Here is a 15,529-nt window from a genome sequence, read left to right as displayed (position 1 = left end):
TTGCCATAGAATGTATGATTAGTGCTGCAGAAAGAAAAATTAGGGCACATTTTGAGTGACTTCTCAAATCCTCTTCTATTTCATTAAATAATTCTGACATGCAGACTGAAACATGCACTTTCAATACCAGCAGCAGACTTCCCTGGTGAGCAGTAGCTTTACTACAGTGATCTAATGAGCAACTAGAGTGCTAACATTCTGAATTTATGGCAAATGTGTGACACATCTGAATGCCTTCTTCATTGAATCAAAGTAAAAAACTGACAGTATGCCTACTGAGGAGACTGCAGTAAATGAGGAAATTAGGAAACTTCATAACAAGTCTCCCAAGATGGCCACCAGAGACAAAAGAGCCCAAATGTAGCACAAATATCACCAAGATGTAGCCCAAGTATAGCCCAATGACAGAAATCCCAGAGTGTTTTAAAGAACAACTAGAGCGCTAACAGTCTTACTTATGACAAAGGTATGGCACACCTGCAGCCATCTTGATTGGAATAAAGTGGTAACATTTAAAACAGTTAATTTGCAAAGGAACAAAATGAGGGGGTTCATTTTGCCATAGAAATTATGACTAGTGCTTCAGAAAGAAAACTTAGGGCACATTTTGACTTCTCAAATCCTCTTCTATTTCATTAAAAAGTTCTGACATGCAGACTGAAACATGCACTTTGAATACCAGCAGCAGACTTCCCTGGTGAGCAGTAGCTTTACTACAGTGATCTAATGAGGAACTAGAGTGCTACCATTCAGAATTTATGGCAAATGTGTCACATCTGAATGCCTTCTTGATGGAACCAAAGTAAACAAGCATTGAAAATGCAATAGGTCTCGCCCTCGTTTAAGTTAAAGCAATTCTGTTTGTAATTAGGTGGCTTTTTAGCTTTGCTTTTATTAGTGTTTTTCAAAATTTCATGTAAATAACATGCATATCTGTATATGTATGCATGCATTTATATTTGTATTTATATTGATATGCAGATTATATATATGTTTATATATGTATGTATATACATATATATACACATACATATATATAAATGCATATATGTGCATATGTGTGCGTGTAGAGAGAGGTAGAGACGTAGAGAGGTAGAGGTAGAGAGGTAGAGAGTAGTAGAGAGAGAGGTAGAGAAAGGTAGAGAGGTAGAGAGTAGAGGATGAGTAATAGAGAGTAGTAGAGAGAGTAGTAGAGAGAGTAGTAGAGAGAGTAGCAGAGAGTGAGTTGGAGAGAGTAGTAGTGAGTAGAGAGTGAGTAGTAGCGAGTGAGAAGTAGAGAGTAGTAGAGAGTGAGTAGTAGAGGGAGTAGTAGAGAGTAGTAGAGAGTGAGTAGTAAAGGGAGTATTAGAGAGTGAGTATTAGAGAGAGAGTAGTAGAGAGTGAGTAGTGGAGACTGAATAGCAGAGAGAGAGTAGTAGAGAATGAGTAGTAGAGAATGAGTAGTAGAGTGAGTAGTAGAGAGTAGTAGAGAGTGAGTAGTAGAGAGTAGTAGAGAGTGAGTAGTAGAGAGTAGTAGAGAGAGAGTAGTAGAGAGTGAGTAGTAGAGAGAGAGTAGTAGAGAGTGAGTAGTAGAGAGTGAGTAGTAGAGAGTGATTAGTAGAGAGTAGTGGAGAAGTAGAGAGTGAGTAGTAGAGAGTGAGTAGTAGAGTGAGTAGTAGGGAGTAGTAGGGAGTGAGTAGTAGAGAGCAAGTAGTAGATAGTGTGTAGTAGAGAGAGAGTAGTAGAGGGTGAGTAGTAGAGAGTGAGTAGTAGAGAGTGAGTAGTAGAGAGTAGTAGAGAGTGAGTAGTAGAGTAGTAGAGAGTGAGCAGTGGCGTCACTAGGGGAGTGCGGGGGGTGCGGACCGCACCTGGTGACACCAACACATGGGGTGACACCAAACCATCGGGGGACTGGGGGCGTGCTTTCCAAATGGAGCCACTGACTTCCTTTAGGCCATCCACCTGACGCATATGCGCACTTCTCCGTGCCTACACAGACACCGAACATGAAAGGAACCACTGCAGCGCCGCGAACGCAGGAGCCTGGTGTACACAACTGACACACAATGAAGAAATACAGGTAAACCATAAAGAAGGAAACACAAGGGGGCCGAGGGGAGCAATTAGGGAGAAAACAACAAAAGTAAGGGAGCGGAAATGCCATTAGCGAACTCTAGCAAGCATCGAAAGAATCACGACAACCATTGCTGCAAGGCGGCTTGCCCAGGCACACGCATGAGCTTAAATGCTCTGTTTGCCACTTCCAACCCTTAAGCGTGCCCGTGGGAAACAATCCCTACTGTGGCTGGAATGCAATGTTATTTCACGCAGACCGCCAACATTGGAAATAAACACAGGATGTTTTGGGCGGCCTAGAAAAAGGCAAACTAACTGCGTGAAGTGGGCGCGCACGGCACGAACGGCGTAAAGTAACTTAGCATTTAAAAAACCGTACAAATTCACTGAAAAAACCATAGGTTTCACACACGTTATAGTTAGGAATTAGCATTTAAAAAACCTTGCAAATTCACTGAAAAAAACCATAGGTTTCACACAAGTTATAGTTAGCTGTACATTTCACTCGTAAAAAACCAATGAAATTCCACGTTATAGTTAGTGCAGGCAACTATAACTCACGGCGCCAAAGTTATTCCAAATAGAATGTTGCGGTTTTCCTATGGAAACAGGGTCCTAACTATAACTATCTACTGGCGACCGCCAGTAGATAATATATATATATATATATTCACTTAAAGCATATATATGTGTGTGTGTGTGTGTGTGTGTGTGTTGGGGAGTAGAAAGAGTACAATCGAGTGGTTCGGTTATGTGATCACCAGAGTGCCCAGTGGTAAAGCCATTGGATTAGTATATCGGTGTTCAAGATAGTTTGATCTCTCGAGTGGAGGATACAATCTGTTCATATTAACATCCAGAACGCCGTTGAAATCCCCTCCAAGAGCCACGTAATGTGCGACCACTTCGTCAAGTGTCCAGTGAGGCCTTCGAGGAAGACCTGTTTTCATATATGCTGCCTATAACCTACGATCACTGTCTAGTTTTTCTTTGACTAAGATGAACCTGCCCTCTGGATCAATCACCGATGTGTCAATCACAAATGGGGATTCCTGCTCTGATCCAAATCAAGGCTTTCCTGGTGTACGTGGAATACTTTTTTACTGAAAACCTGCCTGTGCCAGCATTTGTGGAGTACAACACCCTCTTCCAGAGTGGTATGGAACTCCTATGAGTGTTATCTGTATGCCTCATATTTTGAGAAGGAAATGAACCTGATGCCGTTTGGTTGGGTTATTCATACCCCTAATGTTCCAGGTGGTGATGTTACATTTATTTAAACTGAATGCAGTAATTGTCATACCTACAGAAGATGAATTAAAATGTCCCATGTTTTATGCCCAGTCAGCATCCGTTGAACCGAAAATCTAATTTATCCCACTAACTGGGTCAAAACATCTAACACACTGAACCAACTCAAACCATAATGGAACTAACTGGAGGGGCAGAATACAACCAGCAGCCCATGCAAACTGGCGCAGTAGAATAGTAAGTATTATGTAGGGGCTTTAGTAACCATATCCCAACACAACAAGGAGAGGGAATCACTTGTTACATATGTTAGTGTAAGTGCGAGCGATTAAGACCTTACCCACAGCCTCCAGGGTTTCCAATGAGGCTGGGGTAGTCCAGACACAATAAAAATTGGCAAGGGAGTAAAAGACAGGGAAACTCCCCATGTAGGGAGTACTGGGATATCCCTCTCAATTCAAAGTGTGGACCCTCCCCCACCAAGCCAGCGGCAAAATCGCCCACCCAAGGAGAGGGACCCCATCATGTAGAGGCAACACAGGGCTGTCCACTAGCTCTGATAGTTCTGGCAGGTCACCAATGGTGTCTCAAATAAATGTAAGCATTTGACAAATATATTAGGTCATCAGCAGTCATATGTGTGACTTGTGGGGCAACATCTTAAGGAAATGGGTGCATGGATGATGTCAGCAAGGAGTCTGCTCTATCTGTAGACTTCAATAAGGTGATGGATAACGTTATTGACAGGCGCTGGAAATAGGCTGCGGTCAGCAGCACGCGTTGACATTCGTATTGTGCCTGCTCCTGAGTTGGGGGCTGTGGTTTAAAGCGAGGCCACTGTCCAGTGACTTGAAGGGGCGGTGACAACTCTGCCTGGCTTCATACTTAGTCCTGCCAGAATCGTTCCCCGGTTGTGAGGAGGTCCACAGGCTCTCAGCCCAGTGCCATGCCATCTTCGAGACTGTGTAAATATGTTTTCTGCCCCATTATGGTCTTAAGTTTGACTGGTAACAATAGAGTATTGGATACCTAACTCGCAGAGTTATCGTTTTACTCTTTGAAAGAATAGGACTGCCATATTGTAATCCGGAAATAACACAAATTGAGGATTGTCTTTCTCAAGAGTGCCTTTCCGATGAGCAGTGCATAATATGGCATTGCTGTCCTTGAAGTAGAGGATCTTGGCATACATTGCAGGGCGCTGGGGGTGGGTGACCGTCAGGGACTCGATGCGCTCACTCAGTGGAAAAAAAAGATCAGGCAGTGAGCAGGGGTGAAGTCTTAACACCAGGTCTCAATAAAACCTGCACACCAGTCCCATTTGCCCTCTGAGGCATACTCACCACCCAGTATTGTTATGCCTTGAGCCCCACCTCGACATCCTCTGCCCTACCCTACAAGAGGCACACTCCTTCTGTGATATCCTGTAATTGCAGGTGACAATCTGATGATTGGGGCTGTAGATTAAGAGTGTCTTCTACATTCTGTGGCACTCTGTCTGCCAGCTTGAGATGATCATCTCTAAAAATGTTGACATCTAGTATGATGGCATTGAATTTCGTCTCCAGCGAGGCTCCGGACATTTCTGTGGGTAGTAGTATTAGGTCTTGTTTCCTTTTGATGAAAACATATTCCTGTAGATTCCTTATAAATGAATCCAAAAGCAGAACCTTGCTGGGATGTGGGATTGAGTGCTGCCAGTTAACCAAGGAAGCGATGTAACACAGCCCAAGAAAAATACCCATCACTAAGTGCCTGAGATGTGAGTCAGTAGTGTATACTTTAACCCGTAATGTGTTGTAAACTTGGTAGAGCAGTATAAGTTGAATGTCACTAGTGGACTGCAGCACCAAGTCTGCCATCCACTATAGTGGCAGTGCAAACACTACTTACCTTCAATAACAATATTTCTGGTGGATTCATAATAATCCAACAGATTCCTCACTGTTCTACCTCCACCCCAGTGAGCTACAGCTGTTACTAATGAGATCCCAAGTAATGTAAACATGTAATGTGCTGCATATTTTGCTGTTGAGGTTCTCTACGTTCCTCTCCACACACCTCGAAGAGGTGAGGAAAGATTAGCAAAACCTGACAACAGCACTCCGGCTGTCACTTACTGCACTCTGAAGATGCCACATCTGGAGGTGGAGTCATGGCTGGATATTAGTGGCACCCCCTGGTGAAACTGGAGAGTCATTGCTGGGGAAAAAGTTTTCCAGACCAGTCTAAAGTATAGAAGGAATAATCATGAAGTGAGGAATGTGCTGGAAGTTTTTTTGGTCCTTTCTGAGCCACAAGATGGCTCCCATTCAGAATCATGGTAGAGACACGACTAAGAACACCGTAATCACCATGATAGGAAATTCCTTTGCTATAGTTGATAGACTGCTTTGTTTAAATACATAAACAAGCATTGCTTCAGGCTAATAGTATGACACAAAAGAATGTTGTTTTTTTAGGGCTCGCCCCTTGTGATGCACTGCGTTTTGAAGGGGGTTTAGAAACGGACCCTGGAATCGCACACGCTCGTGCGTGTGCTTTTCCTTTTGGGTTCCGTGATTGGGCTTTGTGTGCGTGTTTTTTTCAAACAGAGCACGCTATAGGCCAAAGGCGGGCGCATTGCTCCGCCCATGGCCTATTGGTGTCTGTTATGCGCACCAAAGCCCATATGTCTTCAATTACCGTGCCCGGACACGGGCGCGATAATTGAAGACATATGGCTCGCAGTGGCGCGTGTGCACTACTCGCGGACGTGTTTTTAATTTTTTGGGGTATCGCCTGAGCCAGTGCTTTAGCGCTGCTCTGGCGAGAGCTATAGAAAAGGGGGATTTGGAAGTGCAAACAAGTGCTTTTCAGGCCTCCAACTAAAGTGCATGTGCGCCGGGCGCGCGCACCATTTGGCAGCCTGCTGATCACTTTTGCGGCCACTTTGTTGTTCTCAGTGAGCCGCGCGGCCACTGAGAACATCAAAGCGGCCGCGAAATGCGCTTTCCAAGAGCTCCAATTACATTAAATAAGTAGTTTTTCGGAGCTGGTGAGGTTTCCTAATTTGCCCAGAATCACAGGATTTGTTAAACAGATGCCGGGGCTAAAACCTGGTTCCCCAGTTGCAAAGTCGGTAGCTTTGTGCCCAATGCCACATTGTTTTCTCTGAAATGCCGCCTCCTCTCCCACCCGTGTGATTAACACCCGTCCTTCAACAATCCCAGGCCACTCATGGCTCCCCTTTCCTCACACTTGCTGCGCTCCTATTCTGGAGTCACCAGTATACCCAACACTCTATTTGCCCACTGCTGCCCTATGCAGGCACCTTAGGAATCGTGGCTGTCGGATGGCAGCGAACGCAGACTAGTTTTCAAATGTAGATATGCACTCTCTGGCAGCAGACAACCTCTTGTTCGAGGTGCGCTGCTGCATGGAGCTTCGCCAGGTCACAGAAAGTGACTTTTCCCAGTCTCCAGCAACAGCCGAGCGGTAGTTTTGTGACAACCACACGCTTTACCTGCCGAAAAAATACCACAAATGTTGCAGTTTAAGATCGCAAACTTTGGATACTATTGTCGCAAAATTTGCCATCTAAAAATCCTAGGAAGTCTGGTTAAGATCCAGACATCGGAATGGCCAGCCCATTCCTTTCCGCGGCCTTCAGCAAGGCTCTTGAAGCGGTCGTTTTGTTGAATGTCTATTATTCAACTGTTTTTTCCCGCTTATTCTTCTCACTGCTCCCCTCCTGTTAGCAGCTTCTCTTTTCAGTGCCAAGATGTCCCAGGCCAGGATATAGCTTTGACCCAAAAAATCAAACCAGGTTCCATGTAGTCTTTTAATGACGTTACATTGCTCTAATGTGCCAAACGGCACGACTGTGCTTACAGTGAACTAGGAATCTGCCTCCTGACTTCTTGTAATGCCACCTGGAGGGACATGGCAGGTGAGCAAAGCTTACCTTTGGGGGATAAGGTCCAATTTGGCTAATTGTGTAAAGTATATCCAGGGCACAAGTCAGCAGTACCAGCGGGTAGACTGCATCCACCCACAATTTTCACAGGGTAGACACCGTCCGCCCTGCCAAGAAGCTTTGCCTCACTGAAATAGGCTGAACTTGTCTCGGTGTAATTTTCAGACACCAGGACATGTTCAGTAGCGCCTGCACGGTGCCTGATTTCCAATCCCAAAAGCAACGTGCAGGCAGGGAGGGAGGGGACTTTTTTTATTCTCACCTTCAGCTGAGAAAAAGGCCGAAGTTAAGGGGCCATAAGGCCTTCTTTTGTTCCAGTCTGATCCTGGGTCGGTGCTGTCTGGAGATGCAAATGCAATGGAGGGGAAACAAAGACGCGCAGCTTATCACTTCACAGGTAGTTAAGAGAGGCATTCTATTGACTTTATTCATTCCCTGTATGTAGGTGCATGCACTGTAAGAGTGTCAGATGTGTAGGTCTGTCCCATTATTTAAACAAAATTAATATTTTAGTTCTTTTTTAGTGCTACTCATCCCAATGCAGGGTGTCGGAGCTCTTTACGTAACATACACAACATACAGTGATAATAACTTGTGTAAGTGTGTAAATCAATGTACAAGATGCGTAACATATGGCAGTGAGGGTTACAAGGTGTAGGAATCACATGACCTTCATAGCTCACTGTGCTGTATTAGAAGGATTACAATTTATGAACTGCAAGTAACAAAAGGATTGCTTGTTAAAAGCAGTAACCCACTCACCTATCAACATAAAATAACAGGCATTTGCAATGCAATAGGTCTCGCATTTACGCGAGTTTAAGCTATTGGCATTGCAAATGACAATGCCTTTTAACCCCTTCAGCGCGGCGCGGATTTCCGCGCCACGCTGAAGGTTCCGTGCGCGGGCGGGGCCATGACGGAACGGGTCCGTCATAAGCACAGCCCAACCGACGTGCATGACGGAACCGTTCCGTCATGCGCGTCGAACGGGTTAATGATGTTTCAAAAACCAAAATATAAATAAAAGGCTTTGGGCCATATGTAGGTAGAACCGAATTTGCGATTCTCAAATTGCGTTTTTTAGCTAATCGCAATTTCGGAATCGCAAATTCCGATGTAGGTATAATTTCGCTATTATTTAGTGATTCCCAAAAAATCGCAGAATATTATTGCGATTACCCAAATAGCGATTCCTTAATTGCGAAATCGCAAATAAGGAATCGCAAAAACGGGAATCTGCAATTCAGGTGCAGAATGATGACATCACACCCAGGAAGTGTGACTGCCCATGCTGCAACTGATTGCCTGCAGCTGTGATTGAGCCAGTAGCTGTGTCAGAGCCTGTGTGGAGAGGAGAACAGTTTTGCACAGCTTTTGGAAACCAGCCAAATGGAGTCCCAGTGGCCTGAGAAGCAGCATGATGAACCAGCAAGGAAGAGGAAACATACATTCAGTGACAGGGAGCTGGAGGTCCTCACACAGGAGGTTGTCACCAGCCATGATCTCCTTTTTGGGAAAAGTTCCCTACGAGTTCCAGAGGCCAGAAAGCGCAAGATATGGAGTGACATCCAAGAGAAAGTCAATGCCATTGGTGTCACACACCGCAGTGTCGAGGACCTACGAAAAAGGTGGTATGACATGCGGCAGAAGTCAAAGGAGAGGGTGGCCACAAGACTTGCAGAGGCCAAAAAAAACGGTGGGGGGCCTTCCACTGCAACAGAACCAACGCACCTGGAGGAGCTGGTGGAGGGCACACTGCAGCCTGAGAGTGTAAGTGGAGTGGCTGACCTGGACAGCTCAGAACACACAGACACCAGACAAGGTAAGATGCATGCCAAAACACCCTGATACATCCCCAACCCCCAAAAGGCAACCTGACTGCAACTCCAGTACATGTCACACAGCACACCCAGAAATGCATTATGGGAGACGAAGTCACATGCACTGATAACTGTGCCAGTGAGACACAGCCAGGTGGAATAGGGAGGACTCCATCATGCAGATAGTGACCAAGACAGATAGTACCCATGTGAATTTATTGTGTAAAACTAATGCATTACAAATGCCACACAGGACACAGAACTAATGTGTGCCATTCAATCCACAGCACCACCACCAACACAGGATAGTGAGGCTGAATGCGAGGCAACAGCTGAGATGGAGGACGAGGCAGGCCAGGAGGAGCAGGGCGAAGCCAGAACTGCAGTCACAGCACCATGCAGGCGCCGCAATGTTGTACCACCACTACCACTGTCGGAGGCACAGGCACCAGACACAGCAGAGGAGCAACAGCCAGTGCACAGGCAGCATGCAGAACAGCACCAACCACACTCCCCTCAACACTCCAGAGTAGGGAGAGGGATGAGACGCAGGGCACGCCCGTCCACCAGCACTGCTCCTGGTGAAGAGGACACGGTGTTCTCGGGCCTTGAGGGCAGCATGCTCAAGCAACAGCGCCTGCAAGTAAAGGGGATACGATCAATCCAACGCCAACTGGCTGCACATAACCACAACATGACCGAGTTGCGAGCAGGTGTAATGGCCATGACTGGTGCATTGGAGGGCCTGTGCAGGGAGATCGTGAGGGACAGGGCAGCCCGGCGCCGGGAGAGACATCGCCTACACACACGGCTGGACCTATACACCAGGGCAGTGAACCGCCAGTCAACCGCCACATCCCTGCTGGCCAGAAGATGTGTCAGCATGCAGCACGAGATGGCTCACTGCTGCCAGGACGTTGGCAGCGTCCTGGTGCAAGTTACACATGCGGTGGACCAGATGCGCGCAACTGCCACAGGTGGCATAGGCACACTTGGTGCCATGGACACTGATGAACAATCAAGCAGGAGCAGCATCACTCCCCCAATTCCACAGGACAGACGCCGGAGTGCACGCCAGGGCAGAGTGGATGATGACTCCAGGGAGGGCACTGCGCAGGCACAGCGAGGCTCAACAGGCCGTGCATGGAGGAGGTGAAGGGACACAAGGGACTAATGGCCATGTGTGACGCAACACAGTCCATGATGACTCAGTGGCTGATTGTAGTTATTGCACTGTGACACAAACAAGTGCATGCAGGGACTATAAAGTCACAATGAATGATACCTTCATTCCTGAAGATAAGGAAATAAACATCCCTGTAAGAAACCAATCAGTCACATTGTTTCCTCATTACTCACTTAGAAGTAGTTTTGTGTGATCTCATCTCGTCTCATGCGTCTGGCAGCAGCACCATCACCACCTGCCGGACCGCGATGTGGTGCTGGTCCATCCTCATCTGATGAATCAGAGTCTGTCAGGTCCACTGGGGTTCCTTTTTTGGTAGCGATGTTGTGTAGCATTGCACAGGCAACCACAATTTTGCAACATGTCTCAGGGCTGTACTGTAGCGCTCCTCCACTCTTATGGAGGCATCGAAAACGGCTCTTTAGGATTCCAAAGGTCCTCTCAATGGCACAGCGTGTGGCTCTGTGAGCGCTGTTGTACCTCCTTTCACCTGCAGTAGCTGGATTCGGGTACGGTGTGAGGATGTAGTCTCGTACAGCATACGTACTGTCACCTGCGGGGCATAAGCAGATTCAGGGTCAATAGTGTCCTGCCACTGCATCACTCTACTGCCTCTGTGTGTGTTTGGCATGCATTTACCTAGCAGGTAGCCCTCTCCAAAGTCACCATTTGTGAGTCTTCGATGTAATGCACAGTGGCGAAACATAAATGAGTTGTGTGTGCTTCCAGGGTATTTGGCCACAATATCAGTGATTATATGTTGGGCATTGCACACTACCTGGACGTTCAGGGAATGATATGACTTCCTGTTGCGAAATACATACTCATTATGTGATGGGGGTGAGATTGCGACATGGGTCCAATCTACGCAGTGACATGGGGGAATTTGGTAGAAATCCTGCTTGGTCTGATCTAGTGCCTGTGGTGTGCTTGGAAATTGTATGTGGTGATGCAGCCTCTGTACCATTGCATCCAAGAAAGCGTGAAGGAAGCGCGACAGTGCACTTTGCGAGACACCACCTGCTGTGGCAATGACCCCCTGAAAACTCCCTGATGCCAGGAGGTGCAGTGAGCACAGCACCTGCACATGGGTGGGAATGGAGTGTGCCCTGCGTGTGGGGTGTTGAAGTATGGGTGTCAGCTCCTCTATTAAATCCAGGATGCTGTGTGGGTGCAGCCTGTAGTTCACATGGATCTCCTCATCGGTCAGTTGGAAGAGGGTGATGCGTGTTCTGTAGATCCTTTCCTGGTGTCTCCTTCTCTGCATGGCATCCCTGATTCGCAACCTCCTGGCTATCACGTACAGCCCAGCCATGGTGGGAAGTCCCTGTGGCATTGTGGGCCTGTTTAAATAGGTTGCACTTGGTTACCACCTGCTCAGAGTTGGTGGTAATTGAGAAGTGCTAAACTGCGAATATTGAGGAATCGCTATTTGCGATTTTTTTTAAAATCTGATTTACCGATTTCGCAATTTGCGATGTCGGTAATTGCGATTTCTGCAAATACTGCGATGCGGACTGCGATTACGCTAAATTATTCGCAAACTAAGCTTTACGCTAAATTGCTAATCGCTCAATTAGCGATTTGCTACTTTTTGCTGCGGACACATTTCCTACATAGGTGCAGTCAGTTTTGCGATCGCAAACACCAAGATTCTTGCGATTCGCAGTGTTTGCGATCGCAAAAGTGTTTTCTACATATGGCCCATTATCATTTACAATGCCAATAGCTCAAACTCGCGTAAATGCGAGACCTGTTGCATTGCAAATGCTTGTTTTACAATAGCGATCGCGAAAGAACGCTTTCAGTGCCGCTTTTTTTTAAAGATGAGTTTTTTTTATTTTGGGATAGGGGCGGCAGTAAAAAGCCTTACTGGAAGCTATATAGAAACAAGTAGTTTTGTTTTTATTGCTGGGGCCGTAGCGCTCCTAAAAAAGCAATGTATTGTTTCAGCAGTTTCTCGTTAGAAAACGTTTTGGCTAAAAGTACTCTGCTCAAACTGTTCCAAATCCAGTGTGTTCTGAATACACATTTCAGCGCGGCCGCCGGCCACTTACACCTTACGCAGGTGTATACATCCCCCAAGGAAGTGTATGCACAAACACAGCTTCTTGGTCAATGCGCTAGAAGTTTACACTACGGTAAAGTTAGACCTGACGGCTGTGAAAGTGATTCCATATATTATTCTCGTGCCACATTTGTGGTACTTGGTGGGCCCGTAAATAACCAAGACTTGTTCTGTTTACCTCTTAGGGATTAAAGCGGCTAGAAGCAGCGTCCGCGGGGGGCTCTCGGGTGACTCTGGCAGACGCATGATCCCTCTGCTCTTTTTCATTGCCTCTCTCACATCTCGTTAGCCCCCTCCTCACATTCCGTCTATTGCCCTGGCCCCCACCTTTAGCCCCCCTCCTCACATTCCACCCATTGCCCCCTCCTCTCTGCAGCTGCTGCTCGGCCGGACTCCGCCTCACATTGTCCCTTCAGTCGGTGACTGGGCCTCAGCGTGAGAAACCCCTGGAAGCTTCAGATCCGTCCATTCAAGCGCAGACTCAGGGGTGCAGGAAGTGGGTCCGTGGTTTATTGTGTGACCACGAGAAGGTAGCACGTCTTGTCACTGCGGACTTGAGTGACTTGTGTTGTGTGTGCACATTTCACTAGTGCTGTGCCCCACTGTGTGCATGAACAGGCCTCTGAATATTGTTCATTCAGCCGCACGAGGGGTGAAAAGAAGTCCGCATTATGGTAAAGTGTTGGAGGGGAAATCGTTATCATACTGTTAAATGCGAGCGAAGCGTAATACAAGATGTGAGAGGATGTGCCCTAGCGGGCGGAGCTGCCGATTTTGGAGCTGGGAAAACCAGCTTCGAGTCTGGGCGTCGCCTCAACATCCTGTGTTTCTGAGCAAATCACTTATTCTCCCCGTGACAACAAAAGATAAATGTGTCCTTGAGTAATGTAACTGGTGCTCATGTACCGCCTCCAAGACCTCCGGGGCCAGTTCGAGGCTTCGAGCTATATAAAGCTGTGAAAAAAAAACTGCCACATGGCTGCAGCTGTGAGCATCACCAAAGCACCCCCGTCCTCCCATAAATCGGAATTCACTGGTGTGTGAAATCCACGCTTCAGAGAACCTTCAAAAGGTGTCAGCTGTGAGGAGTCAGAGGGGGGGGGGGGGGGGGCGTAGAAGTCAATGCAGCGCCAATTTACATCCGAAGTTAATTTATAAGGAAGAGTCAGACCTGTGTCCTGGCCCTGTTTATTAACAGGGTGAATATTGTACAATAGCTATGCATGTAAATAAAAAAAAGTGTTGCATGCAGCACCTCGAACCCGACGCATGCCCATGCACACTGTGCCACCCACACTTCCGCCAGCCCTCACCCTGATCAGTGCCCCGCCCTCCTCTCTGTGGTGTCAGACCTCACTCGTGTATGAGAGTATCCTGCAGGAGTGCGTCAGATCCCCCAGCTGTGTGTGGGGCACTCTCACACGAGACAACAATCAGCTTAACTCGGACACCTGGTCCCGAGGGGTGAAGCAAACTCTCACACATTGTGCGTGGAGCTCTCTCAGCACATATTAATAATATCAGCAACGTGCTTTCTTATAGCACTTTATACCGTGTTTCTGCAGATTGTATGTGCTTTAACTAACAAGTGGTGGTATTTTTACTCCCTCACTGTACCCCCGTGGTGAATTGTGCATAAGTCTCAGCCGTCCAAATAAAAACATTGAGATCAGCTGTTTATATGGAAAGTCTCTTTATTGAGCTGTCATTCAACAGGTCACATCTTCGTGGACTGCAACAAATCCCTTCATAAAGGATAACAGTGAACAAGGACAAGACACACTGTCACAGTAAGGTCACAGCAGAGACAGACGATAAACACAGGGCATTCTTAGATCGGATACAGTGAATGCCTCCATCAAAGGAGCGAAATCCTGGGTTTCATTCTGTAACTGAATGAGTTTCTGCTGATAATCAAAGCCCTACAAATATTGTAGAAGAAAATAGAACAGACTAAGTCACTGAGATACAAATCTATGGCAGAGACTTCACCACTCTGAACATCTTTATAAAAGACAACACAGCATTGTGTAACTCACACAAATAGCGCCAAGACTACTTCTAAAATGAAGACTTGTCACTAGTTTACAATTCTTTTGGAAATATGGCCTTTATTTTGCACTGAATTAGTACTTACAGTGATTTACAGTTCAGTATGTCTACACTACATTCGACAGCACTGTAAAACTGATAAAGTTTAAACTGTTAATTGTGGGATGTTGGGTTTCCATTATTTATACCTGTTTAACAATAAATCATACTTGCGACATCTCTAATTTCCCCACACCTCCCGAGTGCATAACTAACTGCCAACAAGTTAGAACTTCCACGAGCGCGAAAGCGCAAAATTTATATTTTGACCATTGACTTAGACTTTGAATACAAAGTATGGAAAATATTTTTAAAAAATCTGCCGAGAAAATAGAAATCTCCCGCCTAAACTGAGAGTATTAGCATGTATGTGTTTTAGTTCCATATCAAAGCATACTTTTTTCTTTCTTTTCTGGAAAATGTAGATCTGCTTTTCATATTGTAAATCCAATTTACAAGTACAGAATGCTCACTGGCTAGTGAAACCTTCGTGTTTCTGTGCATTTGTAGGGTCGGAAAATAGGCCTTTCCTTAACGTCCCTTATAAAATGTTTCTCTAGTTCTCGAATAAAGATAAAAAGTATAATTTTTCTGCCTGATCTTTCTAGGTTGTTTGCACGAGCGTGTGTGCGCATTTCCGGAGATACTTATGAAATTAGGGAAGCGCTGAGAGGCTGCATTCAAAGAATAGCAGACTGTGCCTGAATAAAAATGGTTCCTATGCTGCTCTCACTTTATCTCTCTCTGAAATTGATGTAATTGCAGCAAATGTTTCAGAAAATGTCCACTTTTACAGTACTCCCTAGAATGTCGAACACAATCTCAAATGTACATGGAATAATGAAAACATTAGAAAAGCGGAAAAGAACACTTTATTGCAACCATTAAAAACAACGATATGCAATATATAAACTCATAAAATGAAATAAAAATAAAATGTTATATATTTCAAATCAGACTCTTCTAGTACAGTAATCACCGGCCCTCCGAAATAATCTGAAAATTACTTTTAGCCACGACATGCTGGAAGACACAAAATGTCAACGCCTATCTGTAAAAGACAATCAGCATTAGGAGAAGAGACATGACAATACACA

General features: G+C 45.9%; 1 protein-coding gene and 1 long non-coding RNA gene across 7 annotated transcripts in view; one reads left to right on the top strand and one right to left on the bottom strand.

Annotated features, from left to right (window-relative positions):
* Positions 1–15,529, top strand: part of LOC146871841 (S-adenosylhomocysteine hydrolase-like protein 1) — an 879,643-nt gene that overhangs the window by 542,562 nt on the left and 321,552 nt on the right. The window lies entirely within an intron of this gene.
* LOC146871843 (uncharacterized) lies at positions 9,305–12,574 on the bottom strand. The gene is made up of 3 exons (XR_014981166.1): positions 12,520–12,574; positions 10,447–10,826; positions 9,305–9,724 (listed from the first exon to the last, which is right to left on the bottom strand). It is a non-coding gene; the product is annotated as an uncharacterized LOC146871843 (long non-coding RNA).

Source organism: Triturus cristatus, chromosome 1_1 (genome assembly GCF_964204655.1).
Source record: "Triturus cristatus chromosome 1_1, aTriCri1.1, whole genome shotgun sequence".
In the NCBI taxonomy this organism is placed as follows: domain Eukaryota; kingdom Metazoa; phylum Chordata; class Amphibia; order Caudata; family Salamandridae; genus Triturus; species Triturus cristatus.
The sequence above is the reverse complement of the archived record's forward strand: the minus strand, read 5'-3'. Positions and strand labels throughout refer to the sequence as shown.